This window comes from Passer montanus, unplaced genomic scaffold, assembly GCF_014805655.1.
Source record: "Passer montanus isolate IOZ18808 unplaced genomic scaffold, ASM1480565v1 scaffold38, whole genome shotgun sequence".
In the NCBI taxonomy this organism is placed as follows: Eukaryota; Metazoa; Chordata; class Aves; order Passeriformes; family Passeridae; genus Passer; species Passer montanus.
The window spans coordinates 3623720-3641796 of NW_024368596.1; the positions used below are offsets into that span (position 1 = coordinate 3623720).

Here is an 18077-nt window from a genome sequence, read left to right on the forward strand (position 1 = left end):
TGAATTGGGAGCCCCCTGAATACTGTAAGTAGCTGGTGGTACAGCTGTGTTTGTAGGGGCATCCTGGCTGCAATGCCTATCATAGCTCTGAGCTGCCACACCAACAGGGACGGCAGGGCTTGGGAACTCCCTGTTGGGAACAAAGGCATTGGACACAGTGTGTGTTGTGTCTCTGTAGTATTTGAGTGTCTGTCCTGTTCTCCTTCTGTGCTGAGTGGTCCTTGGGGACAGGAGAGTCAGGGAAAACAGAGTGGAATCACGAGAGAGAATTACTCCAGTCATCCTAGAGCTCAAAGTAGAACTGGAAAATCTCCAAGATCACTGAGTCCTACCATTGACCTAACACTGCCAGGTCCATCGTTAATCCTGTCCCTAAGTGTCACATCTACACATTTTTTGAACGTTTCCACCAGCCTCCTTTTCCTTCTTTGGACACAAATCACTTGAACATTACTTGAACAAATACTTAAACATCTCTGCTCTAATAGGAAGATAGATACTTTGCAATCATGCTCAAGTGAGACTGTATAAAAGTCTTCTGGTTCTGGACCTCTACAAAGTCCTGGCTGGTGCTGACTTTAAAGGTGAGGTCTCTGCTGAAGTGGCACAGGAATAGAACAGGGGAAGCTGTTGTGGAAGTTCCCTGTGGTGTTGCTAAAAGGACAGTCTGAAGCTGAAGTGTCCTTCAGTGGCAAAAGAGATGAAAGTAGCTTTGGCTTGTATACAGCCCCTTTCATATGCCTCCGCCTGTGATCTCTGTGGCTGTGTGCTTGTCAAAAATGGTTTTCAGTTTCCTTTTGTGGGGGTGTGAGTGGTTAGAAAGCTCTTGTGCTGGCTTTCTGGGCAGCTGTGAACAAACCCCAATGCTATTGATATCCCTTCCACACAACTGGGCCTGGTAATGTTTATTCTTACCTTTCACCCTTGTGAAAGGAAGACAGAAGATGTGATTTCTTTAGGATGATGGTGAGCTGTGGACTGTACAAAGAGCCTCCTTCCCAGAGCCTCCTTACTGCTGCCAGACCAGTACACTTCAGACAGACTGTGTGCTGCTTTCTCTGTCCTAGACAAGGAGATTTTTAGAGCTGTGGTGCCTGAAAGAAGCCAAGATGTGATTGTGTCCATCTGTCCTGGTTTCAGCTGGGATGGGGTTAATTGGAGCCCAGTGCTGGGCTTTGGATTTAGGGTGAGAATAGTGTTGATAACACACTGATGTTTTAGTGGTTACTAAGCTTGAGTTAATGTTTATACCAACTCAAGGATTTTTCAGCTTCTCATGCTGCCCTGCCAGCAAGGGGAGCATAAGAAGCTAGAAGGGGCACAGCCAGGACAGCTGACCCCAAGTGACCAAAGGGGTATTCCAGACTATAAATTAAGGGCAAAGCTGGCCAGGGCTGCTGCTCAGGGACTGGCTGGGCATCACTTGTCAGGTGGTGATCAATTGCATTGTGTATCATTTGTTTTGCATATTCTAATTCTATTGTTGTTATTAATTCCCTTCCATTTTTGTGCTATTAAACTCTTTTTCTCAACACACAAATTTTACCTTCCCCCCTCCCCCCATTCACTCTCCCATTCCACTGGAAGGAGATGAGTGAGCAGTTATGTGGTGTTTGGTTACTTGCTGAGGCAAAGCATGACACTATCCCATCATCTGGTTTACTTTATTTCTGTCAGAAGTGCCCAGTTTGCATTTTAAGAGCTGCATCAGGGACACTGCTGCTTCCTTGTGAGAAGTGCTGGTGGCAGGATGTGAGACCTACAGATCACCTGCCTGTGGAGCTATAGTTCCCCCTCACATCATATTAGTTTCTTTGTCTCATTCTTTCTCCCTTCATCTGAAGTTATTTTAGCTTTTAAGTGCATTTCCAAGCTGTGGAAAGCTACTGACATTCAGAAACTCTCAATCTCCAACACTAAGAGCACACTTCATCTGCATTTTCTATCAAAAAGTGTATTATAACTCATCAGTCCAGTAACACCTAAGTTTGCAAATGTTTATGGGTTGTTTAAATATTTTAAGTGTGTGAGTCCAAAAGCTAGATATCTGCTAATGCATCAGATCTGTTCCTTGTGCCTCTTGTGCTTCCCTGCCTTCCTCACAATCCTGCTGTATTAATTTTTTCAGGGACTAACAGTGTCTGCCTGTCTGTAATTGCGTTGTATCTTGAGAAGTAAGAAGCCAGATAAAATTCAAAGCAGGACAAGGCAATCTTCATACAGATTTTGAAAGTGCTGCAAGATTGTGCATTAAAGAGATCAAGCACCTCTGCTTTTTCTGCTTTTGCCCTTTCCCTTCTGCCTGGGTAGTAAATGACCTGCATTAAAAGTTTAGCAGAGCAACAAAACACAGCTAGTTTTAAGCAGCAAAAAGGCAGAAATAGAGCAAGAAGAGTCCAAAATTAATTTGTGAAGCAGCTTGTTGCCTTCTGACTTAAGATCTGTGTTCTGAATCATTGTTCAGAAACATAAGCCGTTGTCCATATGAATGGATTTATATAGGGTTTAAAAGGAAAGGGTGAGCTCAAGTCTGGTGTTTAGGTTTGCCTGCCATGAGTCTTCATCTCAGTTTCCCTCTCCTGTGACACTCCCATGGAAGTAGGCCAAGACAGTTCCACTCAGGGAAGCAATGTAAAGCCAATGAGCTGGGTTTCAGAGCATGGAAAATATTTGCTCTCTTCTGCAAGTCTTCTTCCTTAATCTCTGAATATCTCCATGCACAATCTCGTCTGTAGTTACAACCACACTGGAACCTGAGAGTGTGATGCCTATTAATTACTTACCTAATATTTATTTATTCATAGTTTTATATGATAGCTTTTATTGTCTTTTATCTATGTTCAAAACCAGATTTTTATTTTCAATTGTTCAAAGTCAAGTGTTTAAAAAACACACAAACCCAACCCTGTTGGCCCAAGCACTCATATACCAATATGAGTGTATCATGTGCCTTGTCATCTTACCAAAAGCTGCAACTCCTAAAAAAATTAAATTGTTTTATCAGTGATTCTGGCAGCTCAGGCAGGGGTTTGTATGAACAGATGCTTTAAAGGCTAAAGGGACCAAACAAGGGTGCATGTTTCAGTGTTGTTCTGAGACAATGGAGATACAGCCAGCCAAGTTGTTGGAGCTAAACAAGGGACTTTTTGCATACTAATTGATAGCCTGATGTTTTCTTGAAATGTGCTGGTTGACAAAAATAATGATTGCATCACTAGGATACCAATACATCAGAGAATCATATAATTGTTTAGGTTGGAAAAAACCTCCAAGATTCAACCACTAACCCAGCACTGCCATGTTCATCACTAAACCACATTCTAAATGCCACATCTACACGTCTTTTAAATCCCTGACAGGATAATGACTTTACTGTATCCCTGGGCAGTTCCAAAGGTTGGCCACCCTTTTGGTAAAGAAATTTTTCATAATATTCAATCTAAACCTACCCTGGAGCAACTTGAGGCCATTTATTCTTGTCCGTTCTTCTTACCTTGGAGAAGAGCCTGACTCCCACCTGGGTCCAACCTCTTTTCAGGCAGCTGTACAGAGTGATAAGGTCCCCCTCGAGCCTCTTTTTCTCTGGGATAAACATCCCCAGTTCCTCAGCTGCTCCTCATCAGCCTTGTGCTCCAGACCCTTCCCCAGCTCCATTGTCCTTCTCTGGACATGCTCCAGCCCCTCAATGTCCTTCTTGTGAGGGGCCCAAAACTGAACTCAGCATTCCAGGTGTGGCCTCACCAGTGCCCAGCACTGGGACAATCACTGCCCCATCATTCCAGTTTATGGCTTTGTCTAATTAATGTTTGATTTAGATTCTGATTTTTCACACCATTCAGAAAAAACGGTTTTAAACAAGCAATGCTTCTTAACGTACATGTAACTTCATCTCCTGCTCTGAGTAGAGGAAAGGAGTATAATAGGGAGCAGGTGTTGCTCCTCCCAGTTTGTACATACTTGACTGTGATGCTTCTTTTAGAAATGTTTCCTTCTCCAAAGAGCCAAGTAAAAACTGTCATCCTGAAAACGATGACTGATTAAGAAACTGCAACATGGAAATTTCAGGAGAGGGAACAGCATATGACCCTTATATAGTGCTGTAAGCACTGTGGAAAGCAACAACTGTATTTGGTTCCTGGCAATATCTTTAAAAATTAAAATATGAAGTAGCTCAAGAGGAACTGGTTGTGGAGCTCTGTACATCATCAGTGGTGTAGTCTGGTTTTTCTCCAACACCTTCAAGCCAGAATCTTTGGAAGAATTTCAGTAAAAAAAGTACATTTTAATTTCACAGTGGTTAAAAAGGTATAATTTCTTACAAAAGTGTATCTGGGAAAATTTTTAAGATGTTTTCTCTTCTTCCATGGCTACTTTTGATTAAGACCTGCTTTGTAACAACACTAGTAAAGCCAAAGCTTTTTTACTTCAAAACATGGAGAAAGATACTGCAGATTTATTGGCGAGGCTGGATGTATTTTATTAACACCACGATGGGGAAGTCCAATTCTGATTTATTTGCAGAAATGTCACAATTTGGCAGTGCTGTCTGGCAGACTTCCTCTTGATCTTTAATTGACTGAATATTAGGATTGGCTTGAATAGAAAGTTTTGTTTGAATGGGAACTTCAGCTAGAACCTGTGAACATTTTTGAGAACCTAAGGCACACAGGTAAATGTTAAAGAATTTAGAAGAAACCAGTAGTTAATGTTCTAATTCACATATCTGTTAGAAATAGAACTTTTCCAAAGGCTTCTGCCTAAATTTAAATGGACTGTTTATAGCAACCAGCTAGTAATACAATATACTGAGCAAAATGTGCTGAGCATGTGAAGCAAACAGGGTTATTAAACCATGAATAAATCATTGGTTCAAATCAACTTGCACTAACGATGGTGCCCATTTAAAGAAAATGTACCTCATAATTCAAAGTGTTTCAGAATTCATAATAATAATTACAGTCTTAATCACCAGGAGGCAATGTTTCTTTCCCTTGGTGGCAGAGGAAACCTTAGTAATGTAGGGCTTCTCCTTCTCTAGATATAAGACTCTAATTTCCCCATGACAATCATGTCAGACATGTGCCATTGTATGGGATTATTCTCCTCTGCCAAATGGGGAAAGGCAGAGAAAGATTACAAATTTGGCCTTGTATATTGTTTTAGGAAGTGAATGTCTTTGACTCTTAATTTCTGTACTGTGGGGAATTGTCATGTCCAGATTTGGGTTTTGGTGTTTAAAATTGGAACAAAAAGTCAAAATTCACTGCAGACTGGAGGTCGATTGCAGCTTGTCAAAACACTCTGTTACTGCTGAAAAATGTAAATGTGCATATAAGGTAAAATGGAACTTTTCCATGAGGCAGCTCCTTCTGGCAGTGGTGGTATGGAGCACGGCACCAGATGACCCTCAGGTCTGCTGTGATGTGGCTGTTCTCAGGCTCAGAGCACTTATCAACCCTTTGGTCTCCATGAGGTATGAGAAAACACTGCCTTAACAGACCTCTGGGCATTAATTCAGTGTGGCAAATACTGACCTTGTTTACCTGGCTTTCTGAACTTTTTGCTTCTAGTGGCACTCAGAAAGTCCAAGCCATTTTTTATAGAGACCTGAAAATGCAGTGTACTGAACCAAAAGGAAGACAAACAAAATGTAAGCTTTCTACAGCTGCATGTATTGCAACCCCTTGCATTAGTGCTCTGTGTGATTTCTGGGGAAACCTTTTATTTATTATATCAGATATAACTACGTGAATTCATACACTTCAGATGTATATAAGTATAATCCCAATAAAGGGGAAGAATTTAAAGTTACTTTAAGAGTGGGTACTTTCTGCAGTTTTTATTTTTTGTGTTGCTTGATACTCTTTATCCTTCCAAAACTTAAAAACAGGACAGTTAATGCTGTGGGATGGGATGAGATGGAGTTTGAAGAATAGAAAAGCATCAGAAACAATTTCTTATAAGGTTACCTATAATCTCCTGCTAAATCCATCCTTCAGAACCATCTTGAAAGGGATGGTGCTGATGTTGCCACAGAAGCAGTGTGAGTGTTCACGCTTCCTTCAGTACACCAGGATCAGCCCTGTTGGGAATGTTCCTTCCATAAAAGGGGAAGGAGGGAATTTCCCCTTGAGACTTGTCAGCTGTGGGAAGGGAAGTACCAAGTGGGTTCATTTTCCTACCACATCAGGTTTCCCACTGCACTTACTTTCCCTATTTTTTGCTGAAAAATAGAAGAAAGCACCAAGGGAGTGGGGTAGAAATGAGGAAGAGAGGAATGGTAAGGATTCCCTTGTCTGTGGGATGTGGATTTATGAGTCTCATAAAATGCTTTTCTGCTTTTCCTAGTGAGAAATAATCATCTAATTCTGTTATCTTTAAGAGCACGATGATTTATGCTCTCAGAATGAGTGCTCTTTTCCACATCTTTTCAGTGCCTCAACAATGTCTTGGGGAGATTTCTTTTTCCCAAGAAAGGGTGGACCAGATGGTCCTAGGGGGCCCCTTTCCAGCCTGGTTTTCTATGATTCTGTGATAAAGTATGTTTAATTTTTGTTATTTTTTCCATATGTAGTTGTGTGGTGTTCTGCATTAAGGCCTCTGTGATTGTGTCTCTGGGAAATGTGTGTAGATAGATAATCATTCACATGATACTCTGTGCCAGAGTCAAAATCTGTGTAATTGTCTAAACAACTGCATGCCCTAAGTGCTACAGAGTTGAAGAAATTTGTGGCTTCCAACCTGGGCTTTATAAAATATCTAGTTTTGTGCTTGATATTATGTGGGTAATTCACATTATGTCATTCAAGTTTGCAAAATACATCTCCAGAGTATTGGTTCTGGGATGATTAGTAATGAACATTAATCATAATTAAAAGAATGTCATTATTTGAACTTTTGAATTTGTGTCCTTTCAATGTTTATGTGACTGTTGCAGCAGCTGCACATATTGTTGTAAACATATGACCACATCCATGGAAAGAAATCTGTAAATGATCAGAAGACTACTAAAGTAGGGCTTTCTTTTCCTGGACTTCAAATGGTGTCAGCAGCATAGTAACCTTCCCAATGTGTTTTCCCTTTTCTTCCTAATACAGAGAGGACCCAGCTTTGCCTTCCTTTACAAACCCCTGTCCATGGATAACAATCCAGATTAATCCTGATGCCATCTTTATCCACCATTTGCACATTGCAGGAGAATGTGTAAGTGAGGGAGGGTAAATATTTAGAGCAGGTACTGTCATGGCGTGTAGCTAGTGGGTGTGGGCTGTGGACACGTCACCCCAAAACATGTTGTAGGATGCACTGTGGTGAGGTAAGGCACAAAGCATCTTTCTCATCATCTGCCCAAAGAGGCTGGACCCAGCACATCCAGGAAATAGCAAAGCTGGGTTTGTTTCCAGAGGGCTTGTTCCCATGCAGCCTCCAGCACGCTCACCCTGGCTCAGGCTGCGTGTACTGGACAGAGCATTTCAATTTCCAGCTCTGCCTGTAGGGAAATGAAGGAGCATTTTAAGACCTACTGCTTCTCCTTGCAGAGGTCACACTAGTTCAGTGAGAACTGGGCTTGGCTTCCCATGACACAGCAGTCTGAGGGGAAAAAATATGTGAATCCTGGCTTAAATGGATAATGTGAAATGCAGATGTGCCATTATGCTTTGCCCTGCTGTCTGCAGGGGCAGGGCTGAGCCTTGTGCTTCTGCTGATAGGGGTCTTACATGGTTCCCAAAGTGTCAGAAGTTGAAGACAACTGTACTTTTTGGGTCTCTAGAGAGAATGTGCAGTGCCCCCACCCCCTGACTTCCCCAGCATTCCATGCATCCTGGTCCCCTTCCTCCCTCACAACCTGTCCCTGGGCTTCATCTTCCTTCAGCCCAATCCTGCATGAAAACAACAGAGGGAATTGGGAGGGGCTGTCATTTTCCTTCTGCTGTCACATCCACCCCAGAATGAGTCTGAGGGTGACTTACGAGTTTAAAGTGAACTAGCAGCAGTTTCAAGCATTGTCCTGCACATTCTGCTCTTATTGGTGATTTTTCTCTACTCATTGAACGCAAGCTCACATTAGAGAGGGAACTGTCCTGCTGACTGCAGCAAGCAGGCACTACAGAGGGAGGGGATGCTTTACTCATCAGCTCCCTTTGCTTCCACTGGTGATGCCAGACCTTGCAGTCACATCTGTGAGTTTTGCAGGAGGGTGGGAATTCCACTCAGTTGTATTGATGTAGGCATATAATGCAACCTGTGTGTTTTCCTCAGCCTTTTTCTCACTTAATCCCTTTAAATTGAACCCTTTTTGTTATTCTTGAGCATGTTTCCTCCTGCCCTACTTCATGTCCCAAGTTAAAAATCACCATTAAAGGTTTTACAGATAATTGCATATTTTTATTGCATCCTGCAAGCAGAGCTCAAAGGTTGAGAGGAAAGATGTGCCAAACTGGGCTTTCCCTGAGAGGATTTCCTTTGTGATGGAGCATTCTGGCTCCAGCCGATTCTTCAGCCAGATTTTCTTTGTCAAGTCTTCATATTAAAATGTGGCCAGTTAATACTAGAAGAAAATATGACCTTAAATTCTTACTCTTAGGTTTTCCCCTGTTGGCTTTCAAACCAATGATGTTTCTCAAATGTTGAGATGCAGATATGTTTCTGTGTTTTCTTCCAGGGAGTGAGCAATGGCAGCACTGCAGGTCCTCAAATGAGTGCAAGATGATAATGTTTTGCAGAAGAAACCTTTGTTGGTGAAAAATTATGTAATCAATTGCCTAGATTCTTTTTTGCAGAAAACAAATTTTTTTTGGTGTTGTGATGAAGAACAAAATAGTGGTTTTGACATCTTCAGAAATTAAGGTTTTCATGTAAAACTTTCTTGAAAAAAGCTCCAACCCAACAATTTAGTTTTATAATGAAAGTAAAAGAGCTCGAAGTCACAGTGAAATGTTCTGCTCTCAAATTTCTTCTTATTTGATGCACTGGAAATTACATTTTCTGAGGTAATGAAGAACAAATTGTGTTGTAGCAGGAGCCAAACACTCTTGTTCCAAACAAAAGGTTATTTGTACAACCCGTGTGCTGGAGTGTGCCAGGAAGTTTGTGAGGAAAGAGCAGTGATACTCCAGATGCCACACTTCACCGATCCTTCAATTTTCAGGTTTTTTGAATTGCAAAATTTATCTTGTGTTTTGGATGGAATAATACAGATCCAGATCCAACAAGCAGTCTGTCTTCAGTGGCCTGATAAATTGTTCTTAATTTTCTGGAATAGGTTAATTTCATTTAGGTAAGGAAAGGCAAAAAAGCAGGCTTTTCAGGGCGCTGCCAAAAAGAAGATTAAGTCAGCATCAAATCCATTAGTCAACCGATTTATCTGTGTTGGCTAACACCATTTCAGCCTCTTTGTCTTTCTTTTTTTTTTTCCCTTAGGTGACAATTTAGGTAACTCAGAATTTCACTGCTGTATGGCAGCATTACATGGTGGTTGCTCTGCATAAAACTAGGTTTACTGCCCTCTTAATTTTTTTTATAGCAGATTTTGTTTAGTTTTATTTTTTCATGGAAACTTTTTCTTTTTCTTTGAATGTACCCGTTCTTTGAAAACTAATTTCTGGGACTATGCAATCCTAATCGTTTTTGTAGGCTACTGGGGAACATGCTTGTAGTAGAAGGTTCTGGTGTCAGTTAAAGTCTAACCACTGGTGGGGACTTTTTTCACCTTTGGAATATTTCTAACAAGTCCATCTTTTGAGGATTCTTTGCTAATTCCCTGGTGTTATATTTTTCAAATTCTTCCAAGAAACATGTATGCCAGCTATTATCCCTGCCTTTGCTGGTGTCACTGAAGCAGTTAGGGATTTAGGGAAAAGTACTGGTTTAGAGGAGATTTCTGCTAATAACTTCTTTCCCACAATGAATTTTCATCTTCTAACCTGAGACACTGAAGGTGAGTTAGTTTCACTTGAAGTCAGCAGCACCTCTCAACAGGAAATGTTCCTCCCCTACCATGGTGGGGGAGTGACTCCATGGTGGGAAGAGTGTTGCCTATGGAATTTAAAGTTGCATGTGCTACATTCAGCATTTCTCATCCAAACTCCTCCTGGTGTGGGGGACTGTGGGGAACTCCAGGACTGGTGAACAGGGATGTGCTTCTGCCAGTGATATCCCACTTCTCTGGTTGTTCCTGCGTGTCACAGGCTCCTGCACAGAGCAGTGCGGAGCCAAGTGCTCAGTGTGGGAGGACTGCCCAGGGCCAGAAGGTGAGCATGTTGGAAATGTTTCAATTCCTATTCTGCCTTCCAGTCAATGACATCCTCCTACTTGTAGGTATCAGTGAATCCACTGGAGGCAGATCTTTTGCTGGCAGAGCAGGAAGCTGAAACATGCCGAGGCAGCGGTTTGCTCGTGCTGCATGGCGATTAACTGGAAAAGTCCTTGCTTGGAACAAGAATGTGTCTCTCGTTTGTCCTTACATTCAGCTCTCCAGTATAGCACTAGCTCTTACTAATTAAATGCAGAATTACACAGTGCAATCACCTTCTGTCCTCCAAAGAAATAGAGAACAAAACCTGTCAGCACTGCACTCCCCTGCTGCGGGATAATCTGGAACTGGCTGTTGGTTATGTACTTAATTTGTTTGGTTTGTCAGGGTTTATTAGGAGCCTGATTGAAGCAAAATCATCCCGTCCCCTCTGGAAATCAGTGTCCTTCTAGCAAAATGTACAGCTTGGCTTGCAGGATACTTCTTAGCCCCAGGTATTTCCCTGTGGTTTCTGTGGTACCTCTACAAAATCAGCTCCAGGTGTGACTTGTGTAGGCCTTATGCAGTCCTGATCCCCCAGCAATCCCAGCTGCTTTGGTGGTGTAGTCACCACTGCCATGTCACCAGTGCCTGGTGGTGTAGAGAATTTGGGAGTGCTGATAGTGGTGACAGGTATGGCCTTGACCTCTCTGGGAAGAAGGAAATGTGTAGTCTGTTCCAGGATGGCATTGCTGCTACAGGTCCATCAGCATCCTCCATGTTGAAAACTTGCACGTTATAATGGAAAATTGTAACACCAAGTGAACAGCAGTAAAATTCAGTCTGGTAAGATTTATTACTTTAATATTGGAGGGTTTAAGCTGATACCAGATTAACATATTCATAGGGTTTTAGGAACTGCTTGGGTATTAACTGCTTCCTTTTAAACTGAAAACTTTGCAAGGGTGTCACATCTCTTCTGCGCTAATGACTCAGTCTGTCTTTGTTAGAGGTTGAATTTCTTTACATGATGTTTTGAGACTAAATATGAAAGAGGGGAAATGGCCCTTAATTTTAACAAGTTCCCATTTGGTTTAACAGCTGCTGTGAGATCTCTCTTGTCTTTTTGGCTGTGTTTGCCACTTTGGCAGTGTGTTTCTGGTTGTCAGAGTCATACAGAGTTCTAATGAAGTGCAACACTTTTTTCTTTTCCCTACAGCTGTTATTTGTCATTTGATATAACTCTGCCTTGTGAGAGTTTTATTCCTGAATAGATGATAAAAGGACAGCTAGTATCAGAAGGCAGTGCTGGCATGAGAGTTTCTGCTTTGTTACAAACACAGAAGAAGCCATTGCTCTCCTTTTAAAGGATGTGTTATGTGGCTGAATTTGGGAAAGCCTTTCAACTCCTAAGGGAGCCAAAGCCAGCCTCTTCCCCTGTTCTCCCCCTTGCTGCTGTCCTGTCCTAATTAGCAGTTAAACTCCACGCCCTGTGCTCCCAGTGCCAAGACACTGACTTCTGGCAATCACTGGGGGTTTGTTTTTCTCTGCAGTGCAGTAAACACTGCGTGTTTCTGCACTGTGCTCCCAGGGGCTGTGAGACCTGCTGAGTAAGCAGACATGGCCCATGCTCCTTGGGGTTCATCTTCCTCCACCCCAGAGCGGGGAGATGTGGCAGCCAGGGCTGGGTGACGTGAGGGCCTGGGCACGGTGTGACCCTGGGGAGCCTCTTGGGTGGTCCAGACTGGAAGTTTGCTGCAAGAGCTGGGCTCTGTTGTTTTGTGTAAATCTGTTATTGAAGCTGCAAATCCTGGTTCCTAACTCTGACGTTACAAATAACCCCCTGATTCCTTAGAGTACGTACAGAGCTCAGCTGAGCTGTTTCACTGTTGGACATTCCATGTGGCTGTTGTGCAAGGATGGTCCTGCTGGCTTGAAGGTGACTCCCATACTCTCAAGATGTTTCTTGAGCTGCCTAAATGAATGTGCAACCAACACTGGTGTGCTCCCATGCCTGACAGGGAAATACACACCATATCATTGCATGCTGCCAGCTCTGCTTGGGAAGCAGAGACTGTTTGCTGGACTCCACTCATTAATGTGCAAAGCTCTCATCCATTGCCAGCAACGTGCCAAGCAAATTTTTGGATGAAATTTTTGTGAAGCTCTTTGTAAGGCACTCTAACTTTGCCTTATGTCTCCCTGTCCTCTCTGTGTTTCTGTGCTTTTGGGGCTCCCTTTAAAGGAGGGGAGGTGGGAAACATGCTATGAGTTTTTATTCCCTACCTGGATATGTTTGTGTTACACTGCTGCTGAGGACTAGAAACCCTCGTCCTTTCTAACCCTGCCAAATCAACCCCCTCTTAGAGAAGTGTCTTTAATGACATGTGATATTCCCACTGCCCTGAAGATTTAATGGTGAATGTATGGCATTGGTATTTGTTACAAATACTTCTCCCTAGAAGACTCTGCATTAAGCCCACGCTTCATTTAATCCTTAAAACTTCTCTTACTTTGGAGTTAGTTCATAAACAAAATTGCTTTACTGGGGACAGATAACAACATGGGGTTTCAGCAATTAAATGAAAAGTAGCAGGGAATCCTAAGGAGAGGAAATGGAGGGTCATAAATGGCTTTGAAGAGACTTGAAGGCAGGAATTAATATCTTATGCTTAATGAATGACAGCTCTTCAAAAATGCTGTTAGATAAAGCAACAGAGGAGTGGAGAAGAGGGCTTATCAGAAATTGCACAGACTTATAGATGATCTTTCTTTTAGAAATTTAGCAAACTTGACCATTTCTCTTGTCTTTGGAGAGGGTGGCAAATGAAAGCATGACCTCTAAAACTGATAGGAATTCCAACACTTCAGGAGCAAAAGGCAGTGTGAAAACCTATAGCTCTTTCCTCTATTTTGCATCTGCCAGAGGAGCTCTCACACTGAATGAAGGTGCTGGTGCTGAGTTATTCCTTTGTTTCTGAATTTACTCAACCAGCACATGCCTAAAGCCTTTTTTTTTTTTTTTTCAGTGGTAGCAAGTAGGGTGGAAGGTAGTTTGGATTTGAGTAAGGTCAGTTTAATTATAGAAATCATAGAATCATAGTCTCATTAAGGTTGGGAAAGAAGTCTAAGGTCATCAAGTCCAACCATTAGCCCAGCACTGCCATGTTCTCCACTAAGCTATATCCCCTCAGTGCCATGTGCTCACACTTTTGGAACACTTGAAGGGATGGTGATTCCACCATTTACCGAGGCAGCCTGTTCCAAGTGAAGAAAGGCTCCTCCTTGTCAGCAGTTTTTAAGAGCTGTGGCTGAGGGGGATGATCTCCCAGGGTCCCTCCAGCTCAGTTGTTGCTGATGGGTTTTACAGTCACACCCTTGGCCATACAAACATGGAGGTGGGGAGCTGAATCTCCTTTACCAACCTCCAGCTGGCCTGAAAGGTCCACTCAGAATTAGCATTAAAGGGCTGCATGCAGCCCTCACCGCCTGGGTTCCTGTTGGGAATCGTGAGGCGCAAGTGAACACATTACCACTTTGAAGTATGGAGCTGTGGATGTGGTTGTTAGGTAGTTTCAGAGAGAAGAAATGTCTGTGATTTATTTCTTGCTGAGAAATTTCATTAAGGAGAGAAAGGGAAAGGAGGGGAAAATTTTTAAGGGGACACTGAAAGCACCATCAATTGATGGTGGTTATACAACTCTAAAAGTGTGCCTGCCCTTATCACTACAGATTAGAAAGTAGGACTCGGGGGTATTCCAGGATTAGGCAATTTAGCTAAATACGTCAGAGTTTCTTTGGGTTATGTGGATGGCCTTTTTACAGCATCTTTTATTCTTTCTGAAGCTTTTTTTTTTCTTTTTTGCTGAGGGCAAAACATAGTTTGTAAGAGCAGAATCCAGCAATGCTGTTCTACTGGAAGCTGCTGATAGCAAAGTGCCAGCCTCTTCAAGTATTATCCACAAGTGTGAGATCTGCCCTTGAATGTGTAAGTCTGACTACATATTTCCTTCAGTAATTTAGGTGTCACTGTCCTGTGGAATCTTATTTGCCTTCAAACCACTTGGGTAGTATCCACCACTAATTCCCACTGAGATTGGTGTTGGAGCACACCCACTTGAACCATTTGTTCACACAGGCTCGTGCTGAAGCACATTTACTCTGGACTTAACTGCAAAAACTTTTCTCCTTTTATAGACTCACACATTGTACCTCAGTGTTTTGTAAGTCATTAGGAAAAGAACAGTAGCAGATGCCATCCAGCAATACGTTTGGGACTCCCTAGTCCAAGTTTCTCATATCATCAATTGTTTCTTCTCGTTCATCCTGTACCCAGGCTTGACATGAGTTCTGTAAACCCTGTGGAATATCTGGACTGAAAGTTTTGCTGATGTTCTGGGAAACAATGTTTTTGGACTCCTTTCTGGGAAAATGAGGACATGAGAGTTTTTTATTTTCCAGTATCATTATATTCCTACTGAACCAACTTTAACTGTTTGCATTGGACTTTTGCCTGTGTAATTGTATCAGAGTCCCTAAAGTGTTTCCAGGTGAAAGTAACTCTCCATTTCCAGTGGGATTAGTAAATAGGGATTAGTGACCAGGGATTAGTAAATAGTTATGAATGAATAGTTATGAATGAGCCAGGAGGTCCAGAACAGATTTTCTTTTACTTTCTTTTCTCCTACTTGCATGCCCTATGTCTCTCACAGTTCACATGGTCTTGATGAAGCCGTGACATCTTGGGGCTCTTTCTTTGCCTGTCCATTTTGTAAGGAATATTACTCCCCTTCCTAGCAGATTGTGACATCTGGATGAGCAGTACTTCAGGTATCTCATTTCATTGCCCTTAGTCATGCTGCTTTCCTGTCCCTCATGGCATCATTTCTCTTCCAACCTCATCTCCACTGCTTCTGCATACTGTGGCTGTTCATGCCAGGTTCAACGTGAGGCCACAAGAGAAAAAAATGTGGGCTCTAAGGAATTCTATGGATTTACATCTAGCCCATGGGTTTGGTTTTTTTTTGAAAAATTATGTTAAGGTGTTCCGAAGAAAAGCAAATCAATTGGGGCACAGCACTCCCTGTAAGGTGTACCAGGACCGCGCTGTAGCCTACAACTAGGCTATCACCTTGGAGATAATTTGGATCCAAATTATGTTTCTTTTTCCTCAGTCTAGTGGCAAATGCTGTGCGGAAGCACAGGTGATTATCACCCTGCTGCTGCCCTAGCATCCAAGCCTTCATTTAGGTAACCTAGAATTGGTTCTGAATGAGTTAAACACTAAGTGGCCTTCATCAATGGAAACATTTTTGTGTGGTGACTGTTTCTTTAGTAGCTTCATCATTTTCATATGCAATTCAAAAGAATTATAGGGGGAAAAAAACCATCTCCCATTCTTACCAGCTGAGCAGGAAGAGCTGGGACTGGAGAGAGGCTCATCTCTGGTATGTTAAGGCTGGGAGGTCAAGACAAGTTGTTAATTGTGGCATCTGGTCCTTTGCAGTGGATGTCCCTGATCGTAGTGACTGGGGCTGGCACTGAGGTTTAGTCAACAAACTGTGCTGGTGAGGCACAAAGAGGAGCAGGAGCAGCTCCCAGGCTCAGCTGTGGTAGTTCAGCAGGGCTCTCCAGGGCAGTCAGACAATATTTTTAACACTAAAATGAGCTGTGTGTTCATATCTGACTGTGTGCTCTGCGTGACAGCTGCCTAGGAGTTGGTTGCTTGCACACAGCTCCTTTCTGGGAGCACACTTTGACCAACACCAATAGCAAAAGAGCATTATTAAGTCTATTAAGCCTGGGTTGACAGATTTTTTTTTCTAGAATAGTAACAGATGGCAAATGGTGGTGGTACAGCTGATAGGACTGGGAGAGGATGGATGTTGGTTTGTCATTTCAGTGGATGCTGGCAATAATTCATATTTATGTTTATACAGGGTCTTTCCTCTTTGAGAGCACTTTACAAACCAGGTGATAAATAATGGGTCTGGAGTTAACGTGGGCTGGTAGAGCTCATCCCTGAGCCCATGTGGCCGGTGTGGGAGGGTGAACAGAAGGGCATTGGCTGTGCTTCCTACACAGCCTGGATGTGGATGAGGCAGCTGCTTTGCCACTCAGCAGGGATTTCAGGAGGGTAAACAGCTGGAATTCAGGGGGTGACACTGGTATTCAGGTGTCAGGTGCTACTTTGGGTACCTGGACTGACCTCTGGCTGGGTGGAGTTTTGTGTAGACTCTTCCCAAAGACATCTGTGTCCCACAAGAAGCTGCCTGAGGGAGCAGGTAGCCACCAGCCATGCTGTCCTTGTGGCAGCCCGGGCCCTGCAGATCACCTGGCATTGGCAGAGGTGCTGAGGCTCCCTCTCACTCTGTGCAAGTTGAGGGGGGCCCCAAGGCCCTCTTGACCTGACACTTGCTCTCCATCAGCCTTGCTGGGATGTGCTGTGAAGGCAGGCAGTATTTCCAGGCCCATCTTCGGCCCAAGCATTTGGAATTGATACGAGAAGGAATCAAGATTTTGTGTGGATTGGCTCATTCTCTCACAGTGTTACTGCAGGAGATGAGTTTGGTGGATATAACAGTGAAATGACAGAAATCTGGGGCTCATAAGCAGAAAGGGCACATTTTAGCATTTCTTTTGTATTTATTAGGAGCTGGATCAAGACCACCACTTACTCCTCCTCCATTACTAGCAGATTCAGTTGCCATAAATGCATTCAGGAAAAACATCCCACTAGCAAGAGCTAAGTATAGAAATCCATAAGAATTACAGCACTGTGGTTTTCCCTAATGCGAAGGGTCAGAACTTCCAGGAAAACACAGGAAGAAACCATTAAAAGGCACTTAAATGAACATTAAATGGTATTTTAGAAACTTGAAAAATGTTGAAGGTAGGTAAAATGTCAACTTTATATAATTTTTCCTTTCTTTATACTATATTCAGATCACCTTTTCAGGAAGGAGTGCCTAAGGTGAGCAGGATGTGTTAGAATTAATGGGTAATAACATTTGGAAACTTGCTGAATACTGTTTCCCTAGGATGGTGTAAAAACTGCTTTTTCTTTATAAAGAATTTGAAATTCTGAAGATGGGGAAGTTGCTCTGCATTGGTACCAAAAGATGGGTGACCACTTTTTAAATGTTCCGAAGAAGATATAATTAAATAATTTCTATTCATTTGAGAGTGAATGTCCAGCTACCATTTGTGTAACAGCAAGAGAAAAATCCTCCCCTTTACATTGCTTCCAGTGTAATGGTAAGTGATATAAGGAAAGATAAGAAATCATGCCAACAGGGCTGTTCTCTAATTTCTAGCTCATTTCCACAGAGTTCTGAGCTCAGCTAAGGCTGTGAATCTGGGTGATCTCAGCCAAATGAAAGTTATGAATCTCTGGGGTGTGAACACTGCCAACTATTGCCCTTTCCTGCATTCAGTTAGAGTGGCTGAAGGCATGGCTTGAGTGTGGTTTTGGCAGCAAGACAATTAGAAAGTCATGACTTAAAAGTCTAAAATCCAGTAAACCCAGTCTTTCACCTGGCAGTGTAAGCAATTCTTTAGCCATCAGCCAGGATAATATATGGTGCATAACAAATGTAATTGAAGCCCTACAGGGCTGGTCCTTTCTTTAGTAAATACTCTGAGGTTTTCTTCCTCCTCCCACAAGCCTTTCTCAGAGGTCCAGAGGGAAGGGCAGCTTTCACAGCTGAAGTGATGTACTGATGAGAGGGCTCATGGAGTCAGTGATGCCACAGCTGTTCCCAAGTTCCTGGCCACAGCAAGGCAGAGGAGGAGGAGAAGGAGGAGAGTTTGCTTTGTGGACTGCCTTGGCCTTGCTCTGTGCATC

At 42.7% G+C, this 18077-nt stretch overlaps 1 protein-coding gene across 10 annotated transcripts in view; it reads left to right on the forward strand.

Moving 5' to 3' along the window:
- GPR50 (G protein-coupled receptor 50) overlaps positions 1-18077 on the forward strand; it is a 51948-nt gene that overhangs the window by 22140 nt on the left and 11731 nt on the right. Inside the window, exon 2 of one of the 10 annotated variants that reach the window (XR_005628447.1) lies at positions 7098-8430. The exons of the other annotated variants lie outside the window; for them this stretch is intronic. The gene's annotated coding sequence lies outside the window, so the exon portion shown is untranslated. Of the gene's footprint in view, positions 1-7097; positions 8431-18077 lie in introns of those variants that run through there. 10 annotated transcript variants of the gene reach the window in all.